Source organism: Artibeus jamaicensis, unplaced genomic scaffold (assembly GCF_021234435.1).
Source record: "Artibeus jamaicensis isolate MK-2021 breed Jamaican fruit bat unplaced genomic scaffold, CSHL_Jam_final scaffold_916, whole genome shotgun sequence".
NCBI lineage: Eukaryota > Metazoa > Chordata > Mammalia > Chiroptera > Phyllostomidae > Artibeus > Artibeus jamaicensis.
The window spans coordinates 61,624,627-61,637,012 of record NW_026522059.1 but is presented as its reverse complement, the minus strand read 5'-3'; the positions used below and the strand labels follow the sequence as shown (position 1 = coordinate 61,637,012).

Here is a 12,386-nt window from a genome sequence, read left to right as displayed (position 1 = left end):
ATGGTAAGTTTAAATAGAAAATTGGTTGGGACCCACATCCTTAGTCACTTTGCTGAAAAATGAGATATTTAAATTTATTCTTTTTCTTTATACTTCTGTATACCCATATCATTCATATATAGCAGTAAGCACAACAGCTCTGATTCAATTAAATGGACTAGCACAGGTCAGTCTGAAACGTAAATCAGCATAAGACTGGAAAACAAATCAAAACAATGATTCAGAACAAGAGTGATGAGAAGGAACCAGACCATAGTGAAACTTATATTTAGTGGTAAGTGGATACTGGTTACAACTGATGAACAAAGAATCAACAAGGACAGTTCAATCTGTAATGCAGATTTAATTTTTCTCAAGTAATTCTTTTCTTTTTAAAGTAAAGTCTAAAGTGGAAAATTCTGTAGGATCTTCTTTTTGTAGAATTATATTTTAGGGGACTGCTAAGTTCAAATGATTATATTTTAATTGATAAAATACCATTAGTAATGACCCTTCCATAAACATAGTTGGCAAAAAAACAAGGCACAAAAAGGCAATAATGAGAAATGTTTTCAACTCTCAGCAAAGAGTACATGAAGAAAAGCAGAGAAAAATGTTCAGTAATTCATGTACAACTTGAGCTAAAAAACAACAATAAAAAAACTTCTCTTCAGGTAGGCCCTGAGGCTTGAGGAGAAAATGAGTGTTCCTTATCATGTGATTCATGTAAAATAAAATGGGAAGCTGCTCATATATATGTTTGGGTTAACTGTGGACCCATGTTTTTAAAAAGTGAGGCAATTAAACAAAGGAAAACAAAACCAAAATACCTTAATAAACAAAGCAACTCCACTTGTAGCCTCTGTCTTTTTGACCATTTAGTGAGGGCAAAATGTCCAATAAAATGTTAAATGCAGCATACTCAATCACGTAATCTATAAACTTTTTATAATAACTTATTGCAAATTACACTTTACAGTTCACCACAACAATGGAAAACTGGTCTTGTGTTTATTCACACAGTCCTTGCACTGCAAAGTGAAGTCACCAGTAAAATGATCTGTATAAAAGTTCGCATAGGTTGTCAGCCAGCTAGCTCCACTCTCTGGGTGGGAGCAGACCTGGAACACTGCTTTGTCCTGCTCGTTTGTGGTGCTCTCATCCTGAGGCAGGTAGTCAGTTGGAAAGCCCTGTGTTCTGTTCTTCTCTTGCAGCCATATTCTGGAATGGGACCAGCATTTCTTCTCCACTTTCACTTTTCACAACTTGATGAGCCTTCATAACCTTGGTTGACATGATTGCTGATACCAAAGCCTCTGCTATCAAATCTAAGTAGATTCGTACCACACACCTCTGAACAGCCATTTGAAAAGTAAAGCTAATTAATAATGGCTCTGATTTTTTAAAAAATATTTTTATTTTTATTTATTTTTATTTTATTTTTTAAAATATTTTTAAAGACTTTATTTATTTATCTTTAGAGAGGGAGGGAAGGAGAGAAGGAGAGAAATACCAATGTATGGTTGCCTCTCATGAGTCCCCTGCTGGGAACTGGCCTGCAACCCAAGCATGTACCCTGACTGGGAATCGAACTGCGATCGTGTGGTTTGCAGGCCCATGCTCAATCCACTGAGCTACACCAGCCAGGGCTTAAAAATATTTTTATTTTTTTATTGCTGTTCAAGAACATTTCTCTCCATTTTCCATCACCACTCCCCCTACTCCAGCCATTCCCACCTCCTACCCTGGATCCTACCCCCTGTCCATTTTAACAAAGCCTCTTCACATAGATTTCTCTGAGATGTATTGTTAAGATCATCCTTATGCAAAACCACTGTTTTGGCATGTTTGTTTGTAGTTTCCAGAAAAGCTGAGCTTTCAATTTTACAATCCTTTCAATCCTTCATTCCAAGACCTGGCTCTTCCAAATTCTATAGATTGTTAAGTAAAGAAATCTATCAAATTACTCATTCTAGTCTTTTCTCCTTTCCAAGGAGGAGAAATACTGATTTAATAGTCATATTCTAGGAAATTGTTTGAATTTTACTTAGGAGTGGAATCCCTGAAATAAAACCCAAATAGTTTATAAAAATGGGTTGCTCCATAGGGCTCCACCCACTTTACTAGAGTTTCCTTTTCTTGAATTTCAGGTAAAATTTCCACCTAACAATTGTCCTTTTGAGCAATTCAACGTAGATTTGTTTAAATAAGACCTGTGATTGTGTTAGAATTGAAGTGAGATTATATGCCATTTTATGACCAGGGAAGCCTCAAAATATTTGAATTCAGTGTCCAGGACACAGCAATGCCTGCCCATAATGTTTTTGAGAGAAATCTATGGCAAAGAAATTTAACAAAAGAGTAAATCGTTTGGTGGAACTTTTGTGGGAAATCAAAATGGTCTGTGTGGTCAGACTGGATCCTGAGTCCACAGGGGTCTGCCAGGTGTGGGGACCACTGGGGTGGACCTGGTGTTGGGTCTGAGGTGCTGGCATTGCTTGGAACTGGCTGGGAGCCTTGGTCTTTGAGAGACTTCCTGGACATGGTGGCTCATTTCATATTGCTCTGAGCTGTGGGCCAAACTGTGGGGGTCATGGAATATACTTTGCCTCTTCAAACTTCAAATTGCCTTCTACTTTCAAATGCTGGCTGATTTTGTCCTGAGGGCTGTATAAATGATCCCTGCTTTCAGGGTATTCATAGTTTATGGGAAGGAACAGAAATTATACACAATCAGCTATATCACAAGGCATGCTGTGGTAAATGCCATCAAAGAGTGTTTGACAACAAAGAACTAGACTACTTCTGACCTACAAATCATGGGGGAGGTGGTAGAACTGGAATAATATATGATATTCTGAGGAAGATGGTCACAGATGAGTTTTGTGGGGAGGGCCATCCAAGCATAGAAAATAGAGATAAAATCACAAACATAGGAGAGAATTTTCTGGAAGATGGTGAGTAGTCTGCAGTGGTTGGATTTAGGCAGCTGAAGGACACTGGACTTTTATATTCCAGTTAGTGTTGGATGTCAGGAATTTGTACATTATTATTGTGTGGCTAATTGAATGTTCTTACACAGGGGTCATGGTCATCCATTTGTTGCTTAAGGAAAACAGCTCAGGAAGCAGGGGAAGGCACAAACTGTGTGGACAGATGAAGAGTTTCTTTGGGATGTGGTGTCTCATTCCTGTTAGAGGTAACAGGAGGTTTTTCTAGAACAGTAGTGATGGAAACAGAAAGGTGAGACAGATTTGGAGACTGTGGGGGTGACCAGAGCCCTTAGGTGGTTTGGGGGGTTTTATTTATTTCTTTTTATGTTTGGTGTCTAATACCCTGTTGCAGACCGCTCTGCCTGGTTTTAGGAATTGTATCTCTACCCCTTGTGCCTAAGGGCAAGGGATGACCTCTGGAATGCCAGCTACAGGAGACAAAGCTTGTCTCTGGTAGCAAATGCTGCCCCAGTTTCCTCTCCCTGCCCCGAAAGCTTGGTCGGAAGTCAATGATGGGTAAGTCTCCTCACAGCGGTGGGCAACTTAAGCCAGACTCGATCATGTGGAAGGCCTTCATGGAAGGACTTGGAGGGCTGCAATAAAGAGCAATGGACTCTCTCCCCCCAGCTTTGACATAGCCCAAAGTCCCCATGTTCTCTGGGAGAAGTGCTTCCTGGCTCTAATCCCCTTAAGTCTGAATACCTGATGGGGAGAGGTGCAGCTCCTTGCCTTGCTAGAGCGTGTCCTGGGGAAAAATCTGGCACCACAAAGACCTTCCTGATAAACTTGTGAAATCTGCTCTGCTAAGAGTGCTTTCATTTATATGTTAAGGGTTGAAGCAAGAAACCCTAAAACTCTGTTCCTGACAGACTCTGACTCATACTAAGCCCTCAGATTTCTTTGAAATGTTATCTACTGTTTGATCCTTGCCGCCCTGTATTCCTGTGTATTAGAACCCAATAAAAGCCCTCAAGGAGGGGGCTTGAGGCCTTTTTCTCCTCGGAGAAACTGGCCGCTGCTGGCCTTTTTCCCTGAGAAACTGGTCACTGCTCACTTCTCCTCCCCAAGCAGATCACATCATGTCTCTGCCATATTCACTTTCATTCGTGGCACTCGAGGGGACTTGCGAGGAAGTCACCCCCGCAATATGCTGGCAGAATATTAGATGATCACTGTGTAATTAAAGTCATAAATACAAGATGTATATGGAATAAAAAATTTAATAGTCACATTAAAAAATGAAAAAGGAAACATGTAAAGTTAATTTTAATAATGAAAAATTTTTATTGTTGTTCACTTACAATTGTCTCTATTTTTTCCCCCCATTACTCTCTGTTAGATCTAGGCAGGCCTAGGAGGAATGAAAATCACCAGGCGAGAAAATGGCACTGTGGAAAGCTGCCTGCTGACTCTACCCAGGAAGATTAGGCTCTGGGGTCAGTTAATCCAGCATAACAGGATGCAGCTTTCACCCAGCAACCAGCTCTAGCCAATCAGACTCAGATACCCTAACTGCAGATTTTGCATTTAAAAACCCTGATCTAAGAACAACTGAATGAGTCCCAACTTCCCTTTGTTGGCTCCAACTTCTGAGTCCCAATCTCCCTTGGTTGGCTCCACTTTCCCTCTTATTCCCACTAGTAAACCCTGCTCTTCTTAGCTCGCCACGTCCATCAGGTTTCTTGAGTGACTCTGACCTAACACTCTCCCCTGCCCTACCCGCCCTACAACTTCCACCTCCCCCACACTGTTGTCCTTGTCCATGGGTCCTTTATACATGTTCCTTGACCCTTCCCCTACTTTTCCCATTATCCCCTTCCCCTCTCCCCTCTGGTGACTGTCGGTTTGTTCTTTATTTCCATGTCTCTGGTACTATTTTTGACACTTTTTAAACTCAAGTATCAAAAACATTGATTTCACCATATGACCCATATAATAATTCTTTATATATCTATATTTTTCTTTCTAATATAACAACTTTTACTGATATATATATATAATTTTTATTTATTTATCTTTAGAAGAGAAGGGAAGAAGAGAAGGAGAGAAATATCAATGTATGGTTGCTTCTGGTGCATCCCCTGCTGGGAACTGGCCCCTGCTGGGAACTGGCCTGCAACCCAGGCATGTGCCCTGATGGGGACTTGAACCGCAATCTTTTGGTTCGCAGGCCCATGCTCAGTCCACTGAGCTACACCAGCCAGGGTGATACTGATATATTTTTATTCTTTTTTTCTCACAAAGTCTGTGGAGTCCACGGTATACTTCATACTTTGCACAGCTCAGTTTGAACTAGCTAAAGACATGTGCTAGTTAGTGGCTCCTCTGTAAGACAGTATCGACTTGAACAAATTTTTACTTATCTACTTACTACTAATCTAGTTTTGCTAAGCTACTATATACTCACATAGATCGTACTCGATCCCATTGTGTTATATTAATTGGTTTCAGTGACAATGAGCTCCTAGACGTTTGGCTTGGTTTTGCTGATGTTCATACCTCCCATGTGGCAGTTTCTAACAGAAGGTAAGCTCTCAGAGATTGAGTGTTTTATACAGGCGAGTGCTATATAGGTGAGTGTTTTACAGGTGAAGCAGAGGATGCTGATTTGGGGCCTGACCTCCTGTTTGAAAGTAGCCATGTAGGTGTAGTTGTGGAGACAAAGGGGAAAGTGTATGCTTTTTAGCTTGACTTCTTAGCCTAACTCAGTTCTGACTTAGGAAACTGAGTTTCCCCACTATGCCCACTGAAGCCAATGTGCCTGAGAAAAGTGAGGGGTGTTAGTTTCACCCCCCTATTTATATAAAGTATCACAGACAAGTAATTGGCTGTAGATAAAGTTGTTTGGGGCCAGCGATGAGAGATTCGTTAAAGTTCTTAGTGTTTTCACTGTGTTAAAAAAGAGCCTTATGGCTGAAATATATTTCCCCATAAAAACTCCCATTAATCCTTCCCCACTTTTGAAATGTTCCCCTTTAACATCATGCAACTGCCTTCCTCTCCCTTTCCCCAATTGTGTTAATCATGTTTTTATTTTCATTATGTTTTGACATCTCAAAAATCATCTAGCTGGGGAGAAATTGCCCCTCCCTGGACTAAGCAATTCTTAAGAGATAGCAAAGGGCTTAGCAAGGAGCATGCTTTCCACATGCAGGCAACCAAGTCTGAGTTTATACTTCCAACAATCTCCTTTATTATTTATGCACCAAGCCAACATTTCCCCTGCCCTAGATCACCCCAGAATCAGGTCTCAGGGAGCTAGAGACTGCTCTGATAGCTCAACACCTGTTATAGTTATTCACACTGGCCAATCCTATCTTATTCCTGTAGCCTGCCTTGCCTTTCCAGTGGAAATGCCAATAAAGGTTCTGGCCTGGGCTTTCCCCTGGCTCCTGCTTCTGCCCCCTGACCAACAGAACACTTACCTGGTGCAGCCCACATAGCCCTGCGTGGAGTGCCCCTTTCTCTTTAGAGATAAGTAGTACATTCCTTCAATAGTGCTGGCATCTGTGTTGTCTTTCACCCACTTCCATACATTAAAATCCCAAGAGTCCAAATGAGACATGTCTGCTTCTTTCACAGTTATTTTATACTTTAGTCATTTTGGACATGTTCTTGCCAAAGGCAAATTTAGAATCCAGGTTCACACAGTGAGGGGAGGGCTTTCAGGAACATGGGTAGTTGAGCCAACAACCATTGTAGCCGATGAGAAAAAAGGCAGTAGACACTATATAAATGTTATTTTCAAGTATACTCTGGAGGCATCCAATGCTAGAATATGGCTTACATATTTGTACATGTAGGGTGGTTTACCTGTCCCATCTCATTTAATCATCCTCAGTACATCAATGAGATGTGGAAAGGTAGGTAACTTACTCAAGGTCACACAACTAGGCATAGACTAGATTTGAATGCAGAGTCTTTTAGTGCATTATGCTCTCACATCCATACTACATTCTCCCTCTCTAGAAGACCTAACATCATGAAGAAAAGAGTGAACTGAAACATATTTGGGGGCTGCAACATCAGTCATGTTTTCTGATTCAGGATGCCTGACGAATGACATTTTTTTAGCCTGTATTCTGGAGACAAGAGTATGGGTAAAATCATAGATTTTATTTAGCAATGAACAAGGTATGGAGAAAAGTGATTTGGGGTCCCATGGAAGACAACGACAGACATGGAGAGCCCAGAGGTGTTTCTCCTATTGGGAAAGGAAACAGTTCAGGCTCCAGAGGTCCAGTCAGAACCTTCAGAGGTCCAGAGGTCCATGCTGGCCATGGCTGGAAGAAGTTTGTCCAGATGAGAGGGAAGTAAATAGCTTGTTAAACCAGTTAAAAGAAAAGGAAGTGGCAAATTTCAGCATTTTTTATGACAACTTCTGACTCCATTATCTAATTTGTTAATTTTCTCAAGTTTGTTATTTTAATGCTATAACTCAGTCTACATCTATGAAATTTTCATGGAGACAGAAGCTCCAATAATTTAGAATTAAGAAATATAATTTAGAGGTTTCCTAGGCATTGAGTAGAAATAAGAGGAATGCAATAAAACAATGGGACACTTACTTCTCATGGCTGCTGGAGAATAATGAAACATGTGAAGATTTTTCTTTTGCAATGAAGTATTTTATGTCAACACACTTTTCACACAGATGAATAAGCAGATAGGAAGTAAAGGATGGTATGAATTATAAACTTCTTGAGAAGCAAAGAAAACTGATGTCTCCAGGATGTTTAACTTATTTAAACAAAGAGGTGTGAAATTGGAACAAAAATAATATATTACTAGAAGTTTGGGATTTAATAGGAAGTAAACAATAAATTTGATTTTTATAAGTGATTATTAAAATTATTTTTGCATTAAATTATTTATGGCTGAACAGGTTCTGATTAAACTCACCAATGACCTCTTTGACTCTTCAGACCATTTCAAATGATAAAATTTTAAGGCAATTTTCCCCAAAGTTTAGAATGAGGCATAATTGGATTCCTAGGAGTTGAAAATATGAATTAAAAATTTTGAGTCAAAGAAGTGTAGAGAAGATGACGTCACATTATGTGGGTTTAGCAGAACAATTCTCCGTGTGTTTGTCCCTCACTTACAACTCTGCTACATAAACTCTGTGGATGACTGGAAAGTAGCAGCTATCTGAAAGAAAGATATTCCCACACTGGAGGAAGCAGTAAGTGCTACAAAGGGGACTCACTGCCTTTTAATAGGAACTCCTTCAGTCCCTGCTTATTTGTGTATCTTCTGAGAAAGTGCAAGTTTGTATAGTGTGACTTCTAGATGTCTTATTTTGGGAACAATGTATTCTGGAACTAAATGCTTTCTAAATACAGGGATCACAAATTTAAAAAAGGAGAAATTTATGAAGGTGAATCAACTGGTAGTGAGTTTCAGGAAGCTTGTAGAATTAGATTAGTTCACTCCAAAGTACCAAGGGCAAGATAATGACAACATAATTAAGAGTTTTGCAAGAAGAATGGGCTCTAAATTTGGTGTTTGCCAGGAGATACCTTTCTCCCTCAGATTTGATCTTATTTCTTTCTGGAAAAAATATTCAGATTAAGGCACTTTGTGAAAGGATCTACTCTCTCTCAAATTTTTTCTTTCATTTTGAAGTGGAGGACTTTTAGGTTCTAAAACAACAGAAAATCTAAAATATGTAAGATAAATTTTCCCCCAAATGTTGAATGTGAATGTAAAAATGTGAAAGATAATAAAATTTTCTTTGCTTATAACATTTACTGTTTTTCTGTGAACTCTTCCTTCCCTTGTTTCTCAGAGGTCATTTTACCCAGGATGTTCAATAAGAAAAAATTAAAAAAAAAAGATTTTAGTTAGTTTTTTTAGACAGATGGGAAGACAGGGAGAAAGAGAGGGAAAGAAACATCAGTTTGTGGTTGCCTCATTTGCACCCCCTACTGGAGACCTGGCCTGCAACCCAGTCATGTGTCCTCACTGGGAATCAAACCAGCTATTCTTTGCTTCAAAGTCCAGCACTCTATCCAGTGGGCCACACCAGCCAGGGCACAATAGAAAAATATTTTAAAAAGGACAAAAAGACCTCACTTACAGTATAATAATAATCTTGGTCCTTTAAAAATTATGGAGTATTTTTTTCTGGTTAATTGTATTTTTGAGTTGCTGACATTCCTTATATATTTTGGAAATTAATCTCTTATCAGCTATGTGACTTGCAAATATTTTCTTTCATTCTGTCGGTTTTTTTTTTCATTCTGTTGATTGCTTTCTTTTCTGTGCAGAAGCTCTTTATCTTGCTGTAGTCCCACCGGTTTAGTTTTGGTTTTATTACTTGTACTTTTTGTGTCATATACAAAAAAAAAGTGGTACAGAAGCTATGGAAAACAGTATGGAGGTTCCTTGAAAAATTAAAAGTAGAACAACCAATAGGATTCAGCAATCATACTTGAGGATATATATCCAAAAGAATTAAAATCGGAATCTAGCCCTGGCTGGTGTGGCTCAGTGGATTGAGCACCGGTCTGTGATGCAAAAGGTTGCTGGTTTGATTCCCAGTCAGGGCACATTGCCTGGGTTGTGGGCCAGGTCCCCAGTAGGGGACACATGAGAGGCAACCACACATTAATGTTTCTCTCCCACTCTTTCCCCTTCTCTTCCCCTTTCTCTAAAAATAAATAAATACATTTTAAATAAAAAAGTGGGATCTTGAAGAATTACTTGCATTCTCACACTCATTGCAGCATTATTCACAATAGCTTAGATATTGAAACAACCCAAGTGTTCATTGATGAATAGATAAAGAAAAAATATATAAAAATTCAGAGAACTTAGAAACAGCTGAGGATGAGGATGAGCTGGGCCTGAGGGCACTGTATGTTATGGTGAACATACAGGTACACATGTTTTTATGAATAGATGTTTAAAATATTAATTTTTTATTTTTAGAGAGATGGGAAGAGAAGGAGAAAGCAACAGAGGTAAATATCAGTGTGAGAGATAAAGATTGATTTGTTGCCTCTCATATGTGCTCTGACTGAGAATTGAACTAGTGATCTTTAGCTTTGTGGGATGACACCCAACCAACTGAGCCATACTGTACAGGGCTCAAATTTTGGGGGGTGGATACCCAGAAGATGGATTTTGGAGGAATTTTTATACTGTTTTTCATAGTGGCTGTACAAGTTTATATTTCCTACAGCTTTCTTTCCACGCTCTTTGTAGAACTTGTTACTTCTTGTCTTATTGATAATAACCATTCTAACAGGTGTGAGGTAATATCTCATTGTAGTTTTCACCTGCATTTACCTCATTAAATTGAGAATCTTGTCATATATTTGTTACTTTTATAATTAAGTTACTGTCAATAATAGGGCTATAAGCATTTGGTCCACTTTTTGGTCATCTAAAGTTTTTTTATTTTAATGATGAAAATCTCTGACAATTTTACTGATAACTCACCCAGCATGGTCAGACAGAAGCCTAGTTGATAATAACTGTGGATCAAGCAACTCTGTGGATGTGTTTCCACATTTCTGAGAACAGAACCTTACGCCCAGAAAAGGGAATCTGTGTACATGACCATGTTAACCAGCCCTCTCCCCTCTCTTGGGGAAGCAGTGAGTCTGATAGACTCTATTTGGTGGTTGTACTATCTATGGTCTGATAGCTTAGGTGGAGCCCTTTTTTCTTTATATGAGAGAAGAGTGCTTTGCAATGAAAGCAGGTCAAGAAGGAAGCAACAGCACATTAAGTACAATGATGCCAGGGTCTTATTTCTCAGAATGGGAGGAAACCCTAAGAATGGGAAGAATGTGCTTTCCTTTTATGATATTATGCTCCCTTTTCTTAGGTGATTCTGGAGGAGCATGGCTGAAGCCATCACAGGTAAAGAGCTTCCAGAAGCTTCTTCTACTCACAGACTTTCTCTCAGAACCAGGAGGAGCCTTGGTAAAAGAGAACTTCCATGAGATGGCAGAGTGTGCAATATGCAAAAAGAGGTCAAGACATGAACAGATTTCTTTCTCATTTGGGAGGTAGAATTTTCCTGGAAGTGGAGGGGCATCTGGGGAACGGCAGTCTTTCTGAGGGAAGAGAGAATATCAGGTCACTGTCAAAAGGGAATGGCTGCTGGGGAGATAGAATTAGGGAGCCAGAGAATTCCCATGTGGCAGGTTCTCTAATGGCCTGAATGGAGAGTTACACATAAGGTTATGACTTCTGGTCCTATTTTGTACTCTTTTTGTATGCTTACTGGGTATCTCTGTAAAATATTATTCAAACTTCTGTTGGAACCCAAGGTCAGGAGACCTGTCTCTCTTATTCCCACATGGGGCACCAGGCAGAGGATTTTGACTTGAAACAACCTCAGAGAGATGTTAAAAACACATTCCATAACCATACATTCCCAAGACAGGTTGAAGGTGGGCATTCACCCATTCTTCCAGATGAACAAGGTTTCCAGCACATTCTAGGCTCCTGAAACCTATCCTGCACCCTCTCTGCCCAAGACTAAGATGTTTAATGGCCATTGTTGATCCTACAAGTCAGAATTTTTATTGCTTTTTGTGTTAAAGGAGCCAAAATGCAAAGAAAGCATTAGCCTTTCACTTTACATTTAAATTATACCCTTAAATGACAGTCCTAAGTGAGAATTTCAAATATCCCAAAATATAAGCGGAAAAAAATAGAAAATTAAAATCCATTACTTCGAGTAATTAGACCTTCATTAGACAAACTTTTGTTAACAGACTTGTCTTCCTTTCATAAATATGGGTATGTGCCTTATTTTCTGGATCATTTTAGCATGTACTTTTTGTGCATTTAAGCCAGTACATTTTGGGGACCTTATTTGGTGTTTTTTGTCTTTCTTGCGGGAAGTCACATCTGTTATGTGGATTATATAATTATATGTGGCATTGCTTGGATATTGTGTATTCAATTGGCAAGCCTGCATCTATTTGTTATCCTACCTGAACAATGAAAACATGAAAGCAGTCTGTTATTTGAGTCTAGTTCCTTCTTTTTTTTGCATTGAGTAAAAATATTTATTTTAGTGGATCTTCGTGTAATTAGAATTAAAAAAAATTATTTAACTATTTTTCAAGTACAGTTTTCCCATCCTATCCCATCCCACTTCATGCTCCCCACCTCCCTCCCATTTCCACCCCCCTTAGTTATTGTCTCTGTGTCCTTTATACTTGTTCCTCTAAATCCCTCCCCTTTCTCCCCTTAAATTCCCTCCCCTCTCCCCTTCTGGTTGCTGTCCCCGTTTTCTATTTCAGTGTCTTTGTTTTTATTCTGCTTGCTTGTTTGTTTTGTTGTTTAGCTTCCTGTTAAAGGTGAGATCATATGCTATTTGTCTTTCAACACCTGGCTTATTTTACGCAGCATAATGCTTTCCAGTGCCATCCATGCTCTTGCAAA

General features: G+C 39.2%; 1 pseudogene; it reads right to left on the bottom strand.

Moving 5' to 3' along the window:
• Positions 1-1,023: 1,023 nt before the first annotated feature.
• LOC119055196 (armadillo repeat-containing protein 1-like) lies at positions 1,024-6,537 on the bottom strand (annotated as a pseudogene).
• Positions 6,538-12,386: the final 5,849 nt, after the last annotated feature.